We start from the raw sequence: 17,683 nt of genomic DNA, 5'->3' as shown, positions 1-17,683 counted from the left end.
TCTTACGCCAGTTGTGATTGATAAAACAGCGAAATCTCAAATTCCCACTTTTCCATTGAATAGCAACATCACTTTTATTTTGTTACATCACACACTGCAGTGAAGCAGAAGTTAGCGGCATGCTGCTGAATTCCAAGAGCGCCCTACTCCTTGTCCCCCTGCTGTGTCCAGTTGTTTCGGAGTCACAGCGGTCTCGCTGCTTCAGGTGTAGCTGTAAGGACAGAAGGATAGCTCTCAGAAACTTGAGCTCTTCCCTTTACTTGCGACGTAACTGCACAAAGCACCGCTCCCGAGGCGTTCCCTTAACTGCGTTCTCTCTTTGTTCTCAGAATTTCACGCAGCCGCCGCTCCTCCTGTGTCACAAAGTTCAGCAGTCCCTTGTCATCGGAACCACCGCCGTCCGCTTGTGCTTCATCGCTCCTTTGTGCCCTTCTTCCGTTTCCGTCTGAGAAGAGTGTTTCGAGGACCTAAGGGCGCCACCTACCTGCCTCTACGCAGAGAAAAATTTCTGTCTCATTGTTGCATCGAACTAGGGAAAAAGTATGTGCAGTGATCCAAATGTGCTCATTTCGCGAGAAAGTCTGCAACTCTGTTTACAAATGGGTGTTAATCATACGAACCAGTTAAATGAGAGGTAACTGAATACCTACATTCATTCTGACCTTACGCTGCTTTCTCAATTTCTAATTCATCGTTGAAAGAAAATTATTTCTTACGCTGCTCAGAAGTCAGCTTCTGCAGCTAATTCATACTTCCTCCTCTCGCCATTGTGTCCTTTATTTAACTTGAATATACACTCCTGGAAATTGAAATAAGAACACCGTGAATTCATTGTCCCAGGAAGGGGAAACTTTATTGACACATTCCTGGGGTCAGATACATCACATGATCACACTGACAGAACCACAGGCACATAGACACAGGCAACAGAGCATGCACAATGTCGGCACTAGTACAGTATATATCCACCTTTCGCAACAATGCTGGCTGCTATTCTCCCATGGAGACGATCGTAGAGATGCTGGATGTAGTCCTGTGGAACGGCTTGCCATGCCATTTCCACCTGGCGCCTCAGTTGGACCAGCGTTCGTGCTGGACGTGCAGACCGCGTGAGACGACGCTTCATCCAGTCCCAAACATGCTCAATGGGGAACAGATCCGGAGATCTTGCTGGCCAGGGTAGTTGACGCACACCTTCTAGAGCACGTTGGGTGGCACGGGATACATGCGGACGTGCATTGTCCTGTTGGAACAGCAAGTTCCCTTGCCGGTCTAGGAATGGTAGAACGATAGGTTCGATGACGGTTTGGATGTACCGTGCACTATTCAGTGTCCCCTCGACGATCACCAGTGGTGTACGGCCAGTGTAGGAGATCGCTCCCCACACCATGATGCCGGGTGTTGGCCCTGTGTGCCTCGGTCGTATGCAGTCCTGATTGTGGCGCTCACCTGCACGGCGCCAAACACGCATACGACCATCATTGGCACCAAGGCAGAAGCGACTCTCATCGTTGAAGACGACACGTCTCCATTCGTCCCTCCATTCACGCCTGTCGCGACACCACTGGAGGCGGGCTGCACGATGTTGGGGCGTGAGCGGAAGACGGGCTAACGGTGTGCGGGACCGTAGCCCAGCTTCATGGAGACGGTTGCGAATGGTCCTCGCCGATACCCCAGGAGCAACAGTGTCCCTAATTTGCTGGGAAGTGGCGGTGCGGTCCCCTACGGCACTGCGTAGGATCCTACGGTCTTGGCGTGCATCCGTGCGTCGCTGCGGTCCGGTCCCAGGTCGACGGGCACGTGCACCTTCCGCCGACCACTGGCGACAACATCGATGTACTGTGGAGGCCTCACGCCCCACGTGTTGAGCAATTCGGGGGTACGTCCACCCGGCCTCCCGCATGCCCACTATACGCCCTCGCTCAAAGTCCGTCAACTGCACATACGGTTCACGTCCACGCTGTCGCGGCATGCTACCAGTGTTAAAGACTGCGATGGAGCTCCGTATGCCACGGCAAACTGGCTGACACTGACGGCGGCGGTGCACAAATGCTGCGCAGCTAGCGCCATTCGACGGCCAACACCGCGGTTCCTGGTGTGTCCGCTGTACCGTGCGTGTGATCATTGCTTGTACAGCCCTCTCGCAGTGTCCGGAGCAAGTATGGTGGGTCTGACACACCGGTGTCAATGTGTTCTTTTTTCCATTTCCAGGAGTGTATTTTGGAACACTGGACGTGAATTTCTTCCCATGACATCACTGTTTATACCTCATACTACTATAATGATATACGTTCTCTGAAAATATTTTACATTACAAGCTTTCTTTGGCCCCAGAATTAAAATTAAATTTCTGTGTGATACTACTGTTATGGCTTCGTCATGAACGGCATTTACAAAAACTAAGATTGCATGATTCTCTTGTTTTATCGCGTAGTGCGTTCCAGTTATTACTTAGGCCTCTGCACCCTGTTTTATTTCGATTTTTTCGAAGCCCATGTCAGATAGTTCTTATTCCGTGTTACAAGGCAAGGAGTGTGACGGAACGGCTCCAGTAGCACAGTCGCAATTTCCGGTTGCTGTGCTGGTCCCTCAACTCCTCAGATCTGAACGCGATCGAACACATCTGTGACGTGATTTAACTTGGCGTCAGAGCCCATCACCCCCCCCCCCTCCCCGGAATTTACCAGAATTAGGTGACTTGTGTATGCAGATGTGGTGGCAGCTCCCTCCAGCGATCTACCAAAGCCCCATTGCTTCCATGGCACGACGCGTCGCCCCTTTTGGCTGTTCCAAACGTGGACGTGTCGTCTGTTAGATAGGTAGTCATAATGTTCTGGCTGATCAGATTATACAAATTTCCTTTGGAAGTAGATTATTTACGTTATATTGGAAATGTGCTGAAGTCTTTTCAAACCGCTGGGTGTTGTGGTGTGGATCTCGAGTAACTGAGTAAAATGCGTTGAAATTATAGAAAATCTGATAAAATTACGAAAATTTATGGATAATACATAAACTTGATTTAAACATCACAAAAAATGTGGAGGGATGAGGGTATTTACATACTCACCTGTGTGTATGAAAAACATTCTGTTCTGCTGTTGGGGGATTGGCAATTGATGGTGTATACCATCTATACTCTGCGGATGTAAGTCTTGCTAAAGAAACGGTTATGCATTACAAAGGCGTAAAAGTGAAACACACAGTATCCAGATATTTGGGGGTCAAGATGACTACCACATAGGAGATGGAAACAGTGATCACATGTCTGGTTGGAATAGGCACCACCAATATGAGGAATCAATGCTGTGGGTCTCTTTGAAAACAGAACACCAAGACATGCGCCACCCTGTCACTGTGGAGATGAGATTAAATGTAGAGGTCATCAGCTTCACTTAGTTGTTTGGAAGCTCACCATAATGCCTCAAAGGCTTCCAGTTTCCTAATTTTGAGATCATCATCATCATCATCATCATTTAAGACTGATTATGCCTGTCAGCGTTCAGTCTGGAGCATAGTCCCCCTTATAAAATTCCCCCATTATCCCCTATTCAGTGCTAACATTGGTGCCTCTTCTGATGTTAAGCCTATTTCTTCAAAATCATTCTAAAGCGAATCAATACAACAATTTTGAGATGCCTTGCAAATTTTTGTCAACATGAAACATCTCCTCTGTCTTTTATTTAAAGCATCCTGTGTGTTGTGGAAGCGGCTTAACTTACACCATGCAATGTCCAGCTTTCTGTGAGAGTCGATGAATCGAAATGTGTTAATGCCAGTTCAGCACTTGACACAGACCTCAAAAACAAAATGTATGGGAGGGTAGTAAGCTTAGTCATAGACTGCTTGGATCTGTGACAGCAGAAAAACTATGTATCAAATCGCTTGTGAAAGAACAACACAGGAACCCTATCTTGTGGCTGATAATCTATTGGGTGCGTCGACACCCGACTTGTCTTCGTGCGTGTTTAGTTACTGTAGCGTATCGTTCGGGTCTTCGTGCAAGTGTTTTTCAGGTTGTGCGTGTAGTTACTGTTATATCCACTCATGACTATTTGAGATATTCTCGGCATTCTGAGAGGAGTCGGTCGGTTGGTGTGGACCAGGTAGGATATCTCCGTGCGATGCGGTCAGCTGGGTCCGGAGGCGGTCCCTGGACATTGTTAGAGCGTGTGTGGAGCTGTCCAATAGCTACGAGCTTCGTGGCTCACCGACCCACGACGTCAAAGTTGAGTAGTGGTTTCAGCTACCCAAGCCACGTCCATTCATGTTGTGGTGGTTCATTTCGGTGGTTTGCTGTTGGGGAGGTTTTCTTGTGAGGAACACCAAGTGTTTCTACTGCTGAAATTTAGCCGCCATGCTGTGCAGTTAACTATGTTGCTTGACTACAATTCGAGTGCACCAGTGGAATTTTCTGCCTAGTGGCCGTTAGTGTTCCGGTTACATGCTCTGGTGTAATGGGGCGCGAAACTAAAGCATTACCCATCCACAAGGATCAGGTAGTTTGCAGGTAAATATAAGTTTAATTTAGTGTTTTGTTAATGTATTTGTAATATTTCGTTATGTTCGTAAAATATTTAAAGTTTTTTATTTTGTTTTGTGTGTTTCATGTTTGGAGAGAGCAGCGCAGCTCGCGGAAACAGCATCTTCACTGCCGGAACCAGAAAGAAAATTGCTGGCCACTAGACGTCGCGGGTCAACGGCCAAAGAGCAGCAGAAGATCCTGTGACCGGGTTGTTGCGTCGAACCTCCAACATTCAAATAAATAAAAGTTTCTAATTTTCCATTGTAATGACGTCACAGAATGTTTAGTTCATGTTATATTTTGTTCAGTTCTGTTTTGTCGAGTCTGATGTTCACATCTGTATGTAGCATATCCGAAGACAATAAAACGGTGTATGCTCTAAAGCTTAAATACGTGTTCGAGAATTATTTATGAAGAGTTATATTGAGGAAGAATTATTACTGAATTTTTTTTTAAGATATTAATTTTCAGAAGATATGGATTTCGATTTTTGAATCTTAATGGTTTTACAGTCTGATTTTAATATGGGAAAAATAAGATAACTTGCAAGAATATAATTTCCAAGAAGAAGCGAACGACATCTGAATTTCAAACGTTTGCGCAAAACAGTTGGACTGAGTAACGTAATTTTGCACAAATGACTCAACTGAAGGTGTTTTAATTACAGTTTCGTTCAAGAATCTTTTATAGAGAACTTTAAAAGAATTTAAATAACTTTTTTTGAAGTGTTTTGTGAACGACGTAGGTGACCAAGTCTGCACATGGTCATATTTCAAACAAAAATCATTGCGTCATACGCGTCGTTACGCTACATTGGCCACTTACGTAATTTCAGGCAGCGTCCTTTGCTCATCTGTTGTCGCTGTCCAACATGGTGTGTAATTTTGACAGCTAATACACACGCCATTGTGGATTATCACGTTTGTAACCTTTTCTGTTTGAGTTCTCATGTACTGATTGAGGGGAAGCAAGTCGTTGTGTCGGTCGGCCCGTGGCTGCCCCCTAGTTGGTTTCCGGCCAATCAAGTGTAGTTGGTCTCACCGCCTGTCTCGCCTAAGCGAACGAGGGCAGATTGGCCTCCCTGGAGGCTTCGGAGTCAACCCACTGCTTATCTTTCACGAGTTCTTACAGCTACTGAGACCCAGTATTCCACCCACGAGCTTAAGGCCCTTGCTGCTCTCTTTGCTACAGAGAAGTTCATGTTCTACTTACAACACCGTGTGTTCATCTTAGAAACTGATAATAAGGCGCTCTCTTGGCTCCTAGCGCGCAATTCGCCGTTTAGGGCTCTAGTTCAGCACATAAGGGGCAGCGAAATTGTCGCTGTTGACGCGCTAAGCCGCGTGTTTGAATCGTTGGATGAAGAGAACGGTTTTTCGCACGTAACTGATCAGGAACCCAATTTTAGTGAAATCTTGGCTGGGGTGCCTGAATTATGTAGTGATTTTGCCAGACAACAAGATTCCGCCTCGAAATTGTCCCAGATCAAACAGTGTCTTCAATCCGGAGAATTAGTGTTCGGGAACGACTGAAAGGGGCATTTTGTGTTTACAGACCATGAGCCACGGTTAGTGAAAATCAGTTTGCACTCTAATCTTGTTCCCGATGTCTTTACATACTATCATCTGTCCTCGTTGGGTGGGCATTTGGGTGCACAGTGGGTGTGTGTCAGACAGGTTAACCCGGCAAGTTGTCAGTGTTATATATACATTCTTATTTGACCTGTCTTCCCAGGGTTCACATTAAGGAGGATTGAGCTGTCTGAACCTCATAACCGGTGAACTTGAGGACCATCTTTGGGTATCTGAGGAACTAGCGCTATCTGGATGTGGAACAGTGGAGGCGACAACCGAGCCGATGGTCGAGGCGAGTCCTGGAGAGGATGGCACGCGAATTGGAGTGGACTTGTTTTCGGTTCGCACGACTAGCTTTCCCTAGCTATCCAGGTGTGCACCATGTTCCAGCAGTGGTGCCTGTGAGTTACCGGTGAAAAATAGCACACCGTGTGAGTTATTACGACGTGTCAGCCGTTACTAGTGTAATCCGGCCGGACCATTTGATCAGTGGTTTGACCAAACAATATCCTAGCTTCCTTTGCCATGCTTTGTCGACATTTGTTTGACATTTCTGTGTAACTCGTTCTGGCCAGTCGCTCTTGTTTGTGCTGCACCGGTGTAGTCATTATTGTCTGCTTGGTGCTCAAATTCCCACTGTTAGTTTTGCAGTCCTCTGTTGTTAATCTCTTTTTCTGAACTCTTTCGTCATGTGTTCTCAACCCTCTCCCTTGTAGACAATCTACTGGATCGATTAAAGGCAATTCCTGTGAAACCAAAAAGCCAAATACTGCAGGGCGATCACTTTAGATTAAGTCTTGTTAGAGTTATTGGTGTTTAATTTCTTTTACAGTGTCTTGCGACCAGTATGCGTTGTTTTATAGTTAAACTGTTCAGCTTATGTTTATGAAGAAGGGATGTCCCGTTGGTAGTGGTAACAACCATTGTGCAGAAGCATTGGTAATTGGTAATTCTTGTAAACTTTTAGTTAATAGATGGTTGAGGAATCCTTCGGTCATACTGAAGTGCTTGTTTCTTGTTGGCGTGGTTAAATTAAAATTTCTGTCTGAGTATTTAATTATGGTTGAGGTAATTGGTCGCTGGTAGCCTGTGCGTTGCAAAGTAAAGCCACTTTTCGTAGTTTAGCACGTTTCATATTTTATTAACTTTAATGTGAAAGTATTTGGAGATTAATGTTTGTGTCTGATACGGTTACATATGTTGTGGCCGCTTCTCCTCTAGCCTTGAGTACACTTTCTTATGAGATGGGCCAACAAACTGTTGTTTTACCCCTGCTGTGTACACTACTGGCCATTAAAATTGCTACACCAAGAATAAATGCAGATGATAAACGGGTATTCATTGGACAAATATATTATACTAGAACTGACATGTGATTACATTTTCACGCAATTTGGTTGCATAGATCCTGAGATATCAGTACCCAGAACAAGCACCTCTGGCCGTAATAACGGCCTTGATACACCTGGGCATTGAGTCAAACAGAGCTTGGATGACTTGTACAGGCACAGCTGCCCGTGGAGCTTCAACACGATACCACAATTCATCAAGAGTAGTGACTGGCGTATTGTGACGAGCCAGATGCTCGGCCACCATTGACCAGACGTTTTCAATTGGTGAGAGATCTGGAGAATATGCTGGCCAGGGCAGCAGTCGACCATTTTCTGTAACCAGAAAGGCTCTTACATGCCCTGCAACATGCGGTCGTGCATCATCCTGCTGAAATGTAGGGTCGCGCAGGGATCGAATGAAGGGTAGAGCCACGGGTCGTAACACATCTGAAATGTAACGTCCACTGTTCAAAGTGCCGTCAATGCGAACAAGAAGTGACCGAGGCGTGTAACCAATGGCACCCCATAGCATCATGCCGGGTGATACGCCAGTATAGCGATGACGAATACACGCTTCCAATGTGCTTTCACCGCGATGTCGCCAAACACGGATGCGACCATCACGATGCAGTAAACGGAACATGGATTCTTCCGAAAAAATGACGATTTGCCGTTCGTGCACCCAGGTTCGTCGTTGAGTACACCATCGCAGGCGCTTCTGTCTGTGATGCAGCGTCAAGGGTAACCGCAGCCATGGTCTCCGAGCTGAAAGTCCATGCTGCTGCAAACGTCGTCGAACTGTTCGTGCAGATGGTGGTTGTCTTGCAAACGTCAGCATCTGTTGACTCATGGATCGAGACGTGGCTGCACGATCCGTTACATCCATGCGGATAAGATGCGTGCCATCTCGACTGCCAGTAATACGAGGCCGTTGGCGTCCAGCACGGCGTTCCGTATTACCCTCCTGAACCCACCGATTCCATATTCTGTTAACAGTCATTGGATCTCGACGAACGCGAGCAGCAATGTCGCGATACCATAAACCGCAATCGCGATAGGCTACAATCCGACCTTTATCAAAGTCGGAAACGTGATGGGACGCATTTCTCCTCCTTACACGAGGCATCACAACAACGTTTCACCAGGCAACGCCGGTCAACTGCTGTTTGTGTATGAGAAATCGATTGGAAACTTTCCTCATTCCTCATGTCAGCACGTTGTAGGTGTCACCACCGGCGCCAACCTTGTGTGAATGCTTTGAAAAGCTAATCATTTGCATATCACAGCATCTTCTTCCTGTCGGTTAAATTTAGCGTCATCTTCGTGGTGTGTCAATTTTAATGGCCAGTAGTGTATGATGTTGTTGTTGAGCCAGTGTTAAGTGAAAGCCTTGTTGCCGTGGATCGAGTCCCCGAGTTCTACCTCGGGGTGTAATATGCCGTCTGTGGGCTTCTAGCGCCATCTCTCATCGGTCTGGTTCCTCATAATTTATTGATTTTTGTCTAAGGAAGTTCTTGTAGTGAATTGTTGTGCCAGAATTTTTTGAAGAATAAAGATTTCACTGTTTTAATAAGAAAAGATATAATACCTGAAGCTAGTAAATTGCTATTGTAATTCTTTTAGAATATGATACTAATTTCCTTTGTTGCAGAGTGCTCTGTTTTAATAATAAAAGATTGAATGGTCGAACCAGTAAACTGCCTCTTGTAGTACTTAGCAGCGAGGCATTATGTTAGCACTTACTGATGCATTTAGCTCCTTCGTGGAAATGATGAACTTAGCTAGAAACATTCTTTTATATTTTGTTGGTACGCATCACGGTACGTGTGTCGTTAGTTGTAGCTCCAGGTGTTGTGCCCAGCTCACTTCCTCGTAGATGCATCATTAAGTCTGGCCACTGTAACGTAACCGATTGAGACAAGGAAGTTCCTCATAACGAAACACATTACCGGCCGGTAACCTAAAGTATAATTGCCTGGCTTCGTCCCGGAGTAACATCAACATTAATCTGTGAGATGGCTGCCGCCACCATAGCCAGATTGTGCAGATGTGATTGCTCTCTCTGTCTGGTCAGGGATCAAGTCATCCTTTGTAATATACGAGGGCAGTTCAATAAGTAATGCAACACATTTTTTTTCTGAAACAGGGGTTGTTTTATTCAGCATTGAAATACACCAGGTTATTCCCCAATCTTTTAGCTACACAACACTATTTTTCAACGTAATCTCCATTCAATGCTACGGCCTTACGCCACCTTCAAATGAGGGCCTGTATGCCTGCACGGTACCATTCCACTGGTCGATGTCGGAGCCAACGTCGTACTGCATCAATAACTTCTTCATCATCCGCGTAGTGCCTCCCACGGATTGCGTCCTTCATTGGGCCAAACATATGGAAATCCGACGGTGCGAGATCGGGGCTGTAGGGTGCATGAGGAAGAACAGTCCACTGAAGTTTTGTGAGCTCCTTTCGGGTGCGAAGACTTGTGTGAGGTCTTGCGTTGTCATGAAGAAGGAGAAGTTCGTTCAGATTTTTGTGCCTGCGAAAACGCTGAAGTCGTTTCTTCAATTTCTGAAGAGTAGCACAATACACTTCAGAGTTGATCGTTTGACCATGGGGAAGGACATCGAACAGAATAACCCCTTCAGCGTCCCAGAAGACTGTAACCATGACTTTACCGGCTGAGGGTATGGCTTTAAACTTTTTCTTGGTAAGGGGGTGGGTGTGGCGCCACTCCATTGATTGCAGTTTTGTTTCAGGTTCGAAGTGATGAACCCATGTTTCATCGCCTGTAACAATCTTTGACAAGAAATTGTCACCCTCAGCCACATGACGTGCAAGCAATTCCGCACAGATGGTTCTCCTTTTCTCTTTATGGTGTTCGGTTAGACAACGAGGGACCCAGCGGGAACAAACCTTTGAATATCCCAACTGGTGAACAATTGTGACAGCACTACCAACAGAGATGTCAAGTTGAGCACTGAGTTGTTTGATGGTGATCCGTCGATCATCTCGAACGAGTGTGTTCGCACGCTCCGCCATTGCAGGAGTCACAGCTGTGCACGGCCGGCCCGCACGCGGGAGATCAGACAGTCTTGCTTGACCTTGCGGCGATGATGACACACGCTTTGCCCAACGACTCACCGTGCTTTTGTCCACTGCCAGATCACCGTAGACATTCTGCAAGCCCCTATGAATATCTGAGATGCCCTGGTTTTCCGCCAAAAGAAACTCGATCACTGTCCGTTGTTTGCAACGCACATCCATTACAGACGCCATTTTAACAGCTCCGTACAGCGCTGCCACCTGTCGGAAGTCAATGAAACTATACGAGACGAGGCGAGAATGTTTGAAAATATTCCACAAGAAATTTCCGGTTTTTTCAACCAAAATTGGCCGAGAAAAAAAATGTGTTGCATTACTTATTGAACTGCCCTCGTAAAAACAAGGTGACCGTCTCAAGAACAGAATTTGAAATATGCAATGCGACACCCTGAAACAACCACCGACGACGTAAGGACGAAGAAAAAGATCGAAAGAAAGAAGACAAAAAAAGAAAATTAATCGTTGGCGCCTTTGCATTCGGTGCGGAAGTAGCTAGGCTCGTTTTACGATACCTGCTCAGACACGTTGTTAGATGGGGAGGTCTGAGAGGTCTGATGTGCCATCCGCTCACACCCTTGTGAGGCAACGTCAGGAGCTGTTTGAAAATAGAGGCATCGGCATCGTCAGGATTCATACACTGGCAAAAAAGGCTGTACAAAGTGGTGATAACCTGATGACATGCCCTACAATTATAGATCGCTACTTGTACAGTCAGATAGGCAACATTCGATCTGCTGGAACAGCTGTCAGGCCCAATCCCTGAATGGTGTTCACTCTTACTTGATCAACGAGGTGATAGGGCCAATCAAAGAAACACATGACAAATGCTTTGTTATAACTGCTGTTTATTTATTCGGTCTCATGTGTAGAATGCCGTTACTCAGACGTATAACGCAATGGACTACAAATCAAGCTTAACTGTCGTAGTATGCGAAAAATAAAAGATTTGTACTGTAAGTAGGCTGTTTAGGTTTTTATGCTGGTAACGCCACGTAGCGCTCTATATGAAAATCACTGGCTGTGCTGTGTGCAGTCTGTGGCTGGTTGGCATTGTTGTAACATTCGCTGTTGTAGTGTTGGGCAGATGGATGTCAACAGCGCGTAACGTTGCGCAGTTGGAGATGAGCCGCCAGCAGTGGTGGATGTGGAGAGAGAGATGGCGGAGTTTTGAGAGCGGATGATCTGGACGTGTGTCCATCAGAGACAGTAAATTTATAAGACTGGATGTCATGAACTGATATATATATATATATATATATATATATATATATATATATTATGACTTTTGAACAATATTAAGGTAAATACATTGTTTGTTCTCTATCAAAATCTTTCATTTGCTAACTATGCCTATCAGTAGTTAGTGCCTTCAGTAGTTTTAATCATTTATTTAGCTGGCAGTATTGCCGCTCGCTGTATTGCAGTAATTCGAGTAACGAAGATTTTTGTGAGGTAAGTGATTCATGAGAGGTATAGGTTATTGTTAGTCAGGGCCATTCTTTTGTAGGGATTTTTGAAAGTCAGATTGCGTTGCGCTGAAAATATTGTTTATCAGTTTAGTGTTGATCAGAATAAGTAAAGAGAGAAATGTCTGAGTATGTTCATTTTTGCTCAGCTGTTTGAAAATCAAATAATGTAAGAGGTTTATCAGCACAGTAATTCATAGATTTTTCTAAGGGGACGTTTCAGTACATTCACAACGATCTTGCCTCTAGTAGCCCAATCTTGCATTTTGTGATTCATCCTCATCCCACCATCTCGTCGACTGCTCACTCGACCCTTTAACCGTCGCAATTAATTTAATGTAACAGGCTTTGAACTTTAGTACGTACATAGAAACAGAATCATACCCACTTTCGAGACTCGATCAACGACCTCTGGAGCATAGGCGCATTTGATAACACAAAGCGGAGATATGAGATAGAAATAAACTCAGTGTGTCTATCGTTCACTTGTTTAACATTGGGCCGCTGTTCTATTGCGGCTTCATAAACGGTCACACATGGACACAGTAAGGCAGTACCAGGCAGAGTGTAGGACTGTATTCGCAAACGAATAACGGGAGAAGTGTATTGCATTTTCTCGGGGTCAAGAGTGAGTTCTCTGCAGTGCTGAACTTGTGCGCTAGACTGCTGGAAAGCTGCTATCGTAAGCACATCCACGAATAGTAAGGCAGCGCTGTCGGTGCGACGTAGCGTCTAGCCGCTGCGAACCCAGAGACTAGGCGTGTGATTGGTGGCCCCTGCTCCCCTCCTGGAAGTAGTTATCGGTTTCTGCGGTGGGCAGGCTGCTGCTGGCACCGTTCACCGTTCCCGGTACCATAAACGACGCCCGCAGGGGGCCGGCAGTGCGTCACGATCACCATCACGATCGAAGCCCTCAGCCACCCCCCTCCCCCGCACCCCACTCGCTGTCGCTGTCGGTCTGCACGTGAGTGTCTGGCAGCAGTGGTGCGGCAGCCAGCCCTTCCCTCCCTCGTCCATCCGGCCTCACTGGACGATCGCTGTAGCCTGTCAGTGCAGTGCGGGAGCTGACTAGCTGCTCCTACACCACGGCTATTCATAAACTGACCTCCGATTGACTGCTAAAAAAAGAAAGAAAAATATCATAAAAAACTTTTATTAAAATTTTATCAATATTAGCAAATATAATTCGTGAAACACTAACAGGTTCAATATCTAAACTCAAATTTATGGGAGAAGTATCTCAGTCATTTGAAATAAAAAATGGTGTTAGACAAGGTGATGTTTTATCATCTTTACTGTATCATTGTGGTCTAGAAAAAATTGTAGGGATCTCGTATTCGGAACGAAGATATCACAAAATTGAACCAATAACTCTGGGAAGGAATACAAATGGTATTAAGGTAAATTGGTTGGCTTTTGCGCTTGATGTTGAAATACTTTCAGAAAATGTGAGAGAAGCATTTATGCAGATAAACCTTCTGGAAAAAATATCAAACGAAACTGGTCTCAAAATTTTAGCTGAAAAGACAAAATTCATGACAAATATAAAAGCCGGCAGGGGTGGCCGAGCGGTTCTAGGCACTACAGTCTGGAACCGCGCGACCGCTACGGTCGCAGGTTCGAATCCTGCCTCGGGCATTGGTGTGTGTGATGTCCTTAGGTTAGTTAGGTTTCAGTAGTTCTAAGTTCTAGGAGACTGATGACCTCAGACGTTTAGTCCCATAGTGCTCAGAGCCATTGTAACAAATATAAAAAATGCGCCAAAACTCATAGAAACACAAATAGGTAAAATAGAGCGAGTAAATAAATTTAAATATCTTGGAGAATCTGTACGACAGAATGGACTAGAAAAATTTGCAGTAGATGTAAGAATTAACAAAATGGAAACAGCATATATTTACAACGAGAAACGTATATCTAGAAAAATAAATGTAGAACACTACACCACAATGGCATGACCAGAATGTTTACATGGATCTGAATGCCTAACGGTGGACTTTAAGATAGACAAATTAGAGGCACTGGAAAGAAGGATTATTTGAAATATAATGGAAGCAATAAAAACTGTAGATGGCTGGAAAATAAGAAGTACTGAGGAGATCTACAAAAATATGGAGAAAATATATGAAATAATGGCGAAACGAAGATTAGCCTTTTTCAGACATCATTAGCGAATGGACTGCAAATAGACTAACAAATCAAATATTCCTATATTTCTGGATGAAGAAATCGACAATAGCACGGATTACAGAAGTAAGGAAAGATCTAGAACGACACAACATCACACAATTAGAAATAGCAGAAAGAAACAGGTTTAAAAATAAAATACTAAATTTGTAAGGCTTTCAAAACAAAAGAAATAAGAAATCGGGAACAACATGGACAGAAGAAAGGAAGAGACTTCATGGTGACAAAATGAGGGAATATTGGAAAAATTGGAAACAACATCAAAGGAAGAAGAGGACTTTTATAAACAGTGTGTACTTCATTGTTGACATTACTTCTAGACAAAGCTGATACCCACATTCAAAGATTTTGGTACTGTGCAACGAGCTTCCTTCTCTCTCCATCAATGAATGGCACTTTAGACACATGTTGACAGCATACGTGGGAGCGTCGTCGATCGTGGAGTGCTGACTGCGAAGTCGCACTTTGCCGTGAAGGAGGATGATTTCTTCGGTAATTCGTTTGTTTTACACTAACCTGCGGAGTTTCGTAAGAGTCTCGCAATGAGCGTGAGATGTCACGATACTCTCGTGAAATTAGTTGTGCAAGTTTCTTCATGACCCCAAAAAACTAATCATTATTTTGCGATTTTACAGCGTTGGTTGGAATTTTTTGGACTTATTGGGTGAATTCACGTACTGCATTAATGTCTAGCCCCTTGTCATGACTGCATTCAGAAATTCCTCCTATACTTCTGAAGGACGAAAATATTCTTTCAGTTTTGTGTACACTGGTTCCGCGTTTTCGTACCCAGTGTGCACAAAACTTATGGTAGCCAAACCTCTACGTCACACTATTAAAATGTGTTTTCCCTGACATCTGAGGCAACTATTAAGAACGCTAGGATGTTGTGAACTGATGTTTCACGTGCACAGTTTAGTCAACATGTCGACAAGTTCAACAGTCATATCTGTAATTCGTCCTCGATCACCTATGTGCCAACAACCTCGAATTTTCTTCAGCACTGCATCACAACACTGTCCCTCTTAAGTAAATTGTCATTTGTATGGACATTCGAAGATAACTCTCAGCGACTTAGAAGCTATGTGTTTGGAACAAGAGAATGTAGAAAGCACCGTATCTCCTAACTGACGTGAGACTAACAACAGCGTCCATTCCAGTTGTTTACCGCTTGCACACTGACGAACATCACAGATTGATGGGTGACGCAGCCTGGCCTTCAAACATTCCTTTTCCATCCACACGAGCAGCACGAAACTACATGCATTCGTTTATTGTAAATTTTCACAGTCAACATGTGTGGACTGACGAGAATCCGCACGCAATTGTGCAATCACGTCATCAACACAGATTTCCTATGAACGTTTGGGCAGGCATTGTTAGTGATGTCTAGATTGGGCCCCATGTTCTTCCACCTACGCTCAATGGAGCACGTTATTATGATTTAATACTGGATACTCTACCTGTGCTGCTAGAACATGTGCCTTTACAAGTACGACACAACATGTGGTTCATGCACGATGGAGCTCCTGCACATTTCAGTCGAGGTGTTCGTGCTCTTCTCAACAACAGATTCGGTAACCGATGGATTGGTAGAGGCGGACCAATTCCAAGGCATCCACGCTCTCCAGACCTCAACCCTCTTCACTTTCATTTTTGGGGGCATTTCAAAGCTGTTGTCTACGCAACCCCGGTACCAAATGTAGAGACTCCTCGTGGTCGTGTTGTGGACGGTTGTGATACAATAAGCCATTCTTCAGGGCTGCATCAGCGCATCATGGATTCCATGCGACGGAGAGTGGATGCATGTATCTTCGCTAACGGAGGACATTTTGAACATTTCCTGTAACAAAGTGTTTGAAGTCACGCTAGTACGGCCTGTTGCTGTGTGTTTCCATTCCATGATTAATGTGATTTGAAGAGAAGTAATAAAATGAGCTCTAACATGGAAAGTAAACGTTTCCGGACACATGTCCACGTAACATATTTTCTTTCTTTGTGTGTGAGGAATGTTTCCTGAAAGTTTGGCCGTACCTTTTTGTAACACCCTGTATTTATGAGACAAGTAGCGTGAGGGTAAGCTGCAAGTCAGTCAAAAAATTGAATATGTATACATTTCGAGCAATTTTCATTGGGAGATGCGGTCTGTATATGACAATCTGACACATTAGCTCCGGATTCTAGAGCTCTCCGAAACGTTGTGCTCATTTTAAAGAAGGCACAATCGAAAACAGTATTATCTTTAATTATAATTTAATTATAACTTAGAATTAACGTAATTTAAAAAGGTAGTGGCAATTGAGTGTCACATTTGGAAATATACAACGTGACACGGCTCGTCACCTGCAGGAAAGGCAATAGAGATTTTTCTCCTTTTTTTGAGCCCTCAGTCTTCTGACTGGTTTGATGCGGCTCGCCACGAATCCCTCTCCTGTGTCAGCCTCTTCATCAGAGTAGCACTTGCAACCGACGTCCTCAATTATTTGCTAGATGTATTCCAATCTCTGTCTCCCTCTACAGCTTTTGCCCTCTTCAGCTACTTCTAGTACCATGGAAGTCATTCCCTGATGTCGTAACAGATGTCCTGTCATCCTGTCCCTCTCCTTGTCAATGTTTTCCAGATATTCATTTCCTCTCCGATTCAGCGCAGAACCTCCTCATTCCTTCACTTTTCAGTCGACCTAATTTTCATAATTCGTCTATAGCACCACATCTCAAATGCTTCGATACTCTTCTGTTCCGGTTTTCCCACAAGCTATGTTTCCCTACCATACAATGTTGTGCTTCTCCGGCCGGTGTGGCCGAGCGGTTCTAGGTGCTTCAGTCTGGAACCGCGCGACCGCTACGGTCGCAGGTTCGAATCCTGCCTCGGGCATGGATGTGTGTGATGTCCTTAGGTCACTTAGGTTTCAGTAGTTCTAAGTTGTAGGGGACTGATGACTTCAGATGTTAAGTCCCTTAGTGCTCAGAGCCATCTGAAACATTTAGTTGTGCTTCAAAGTAAATTCTCAGAAATTTCTTCCTGAAATAAAGGCCTATGTCTGATACTTGTAGATTTGTCTTGCCCAGGAGTGCCTTTTTTGCTGGTGCTAGTCTGCTTTAGATGTCCTCCTTGCTCCTTCCGGCTGGGTAGTACAATTTGTTAACTTCATCAATTTCGTGACCATCAGTCCTAATGTTCTCGCTGTTCTAATTTCTGCTACTTCTCATTACTTTTGTATTTCTTCGACTTACTTTCAGTCCATATTCTTTACTCTTTAGATTGTTCATTCCATTCAGCATATTGTGTAGTTCTTCTTCAGTTCCATTCAGGACAGCGATGTCATCAGCGAGTCGAATCATTGATCTCCTTTCACCTTGAATTTTAATTCAACTACTGAACCTCTCTTTCATTTCCATAATTGCTTCTCTACGCACAGTAAGGACGAATGACTACATCCTTGTCTTACACCCTTTTTAATCCGAGCCCATCGTTCTTTGGTTGTCCACTCTTATTAT

Source organism: Schistocerca serialis, chromosome 2, assembly GCF_023864345.2.
Source record: "Schistocerca serialis cubense isolate TAMUIC-IGC-003099 chromosome 2, iqSchSeri2.2, whole genome shotgun sequence".
Lineage (NCBI taxonomy): Eukaryota > Metazoa > Arthropoda > Insecta > Orthoptera > Acrididae > Schistocerca > Schistocerca serialis.
This window is presented reverse-complemented; position numbering follows the sequence as displayed.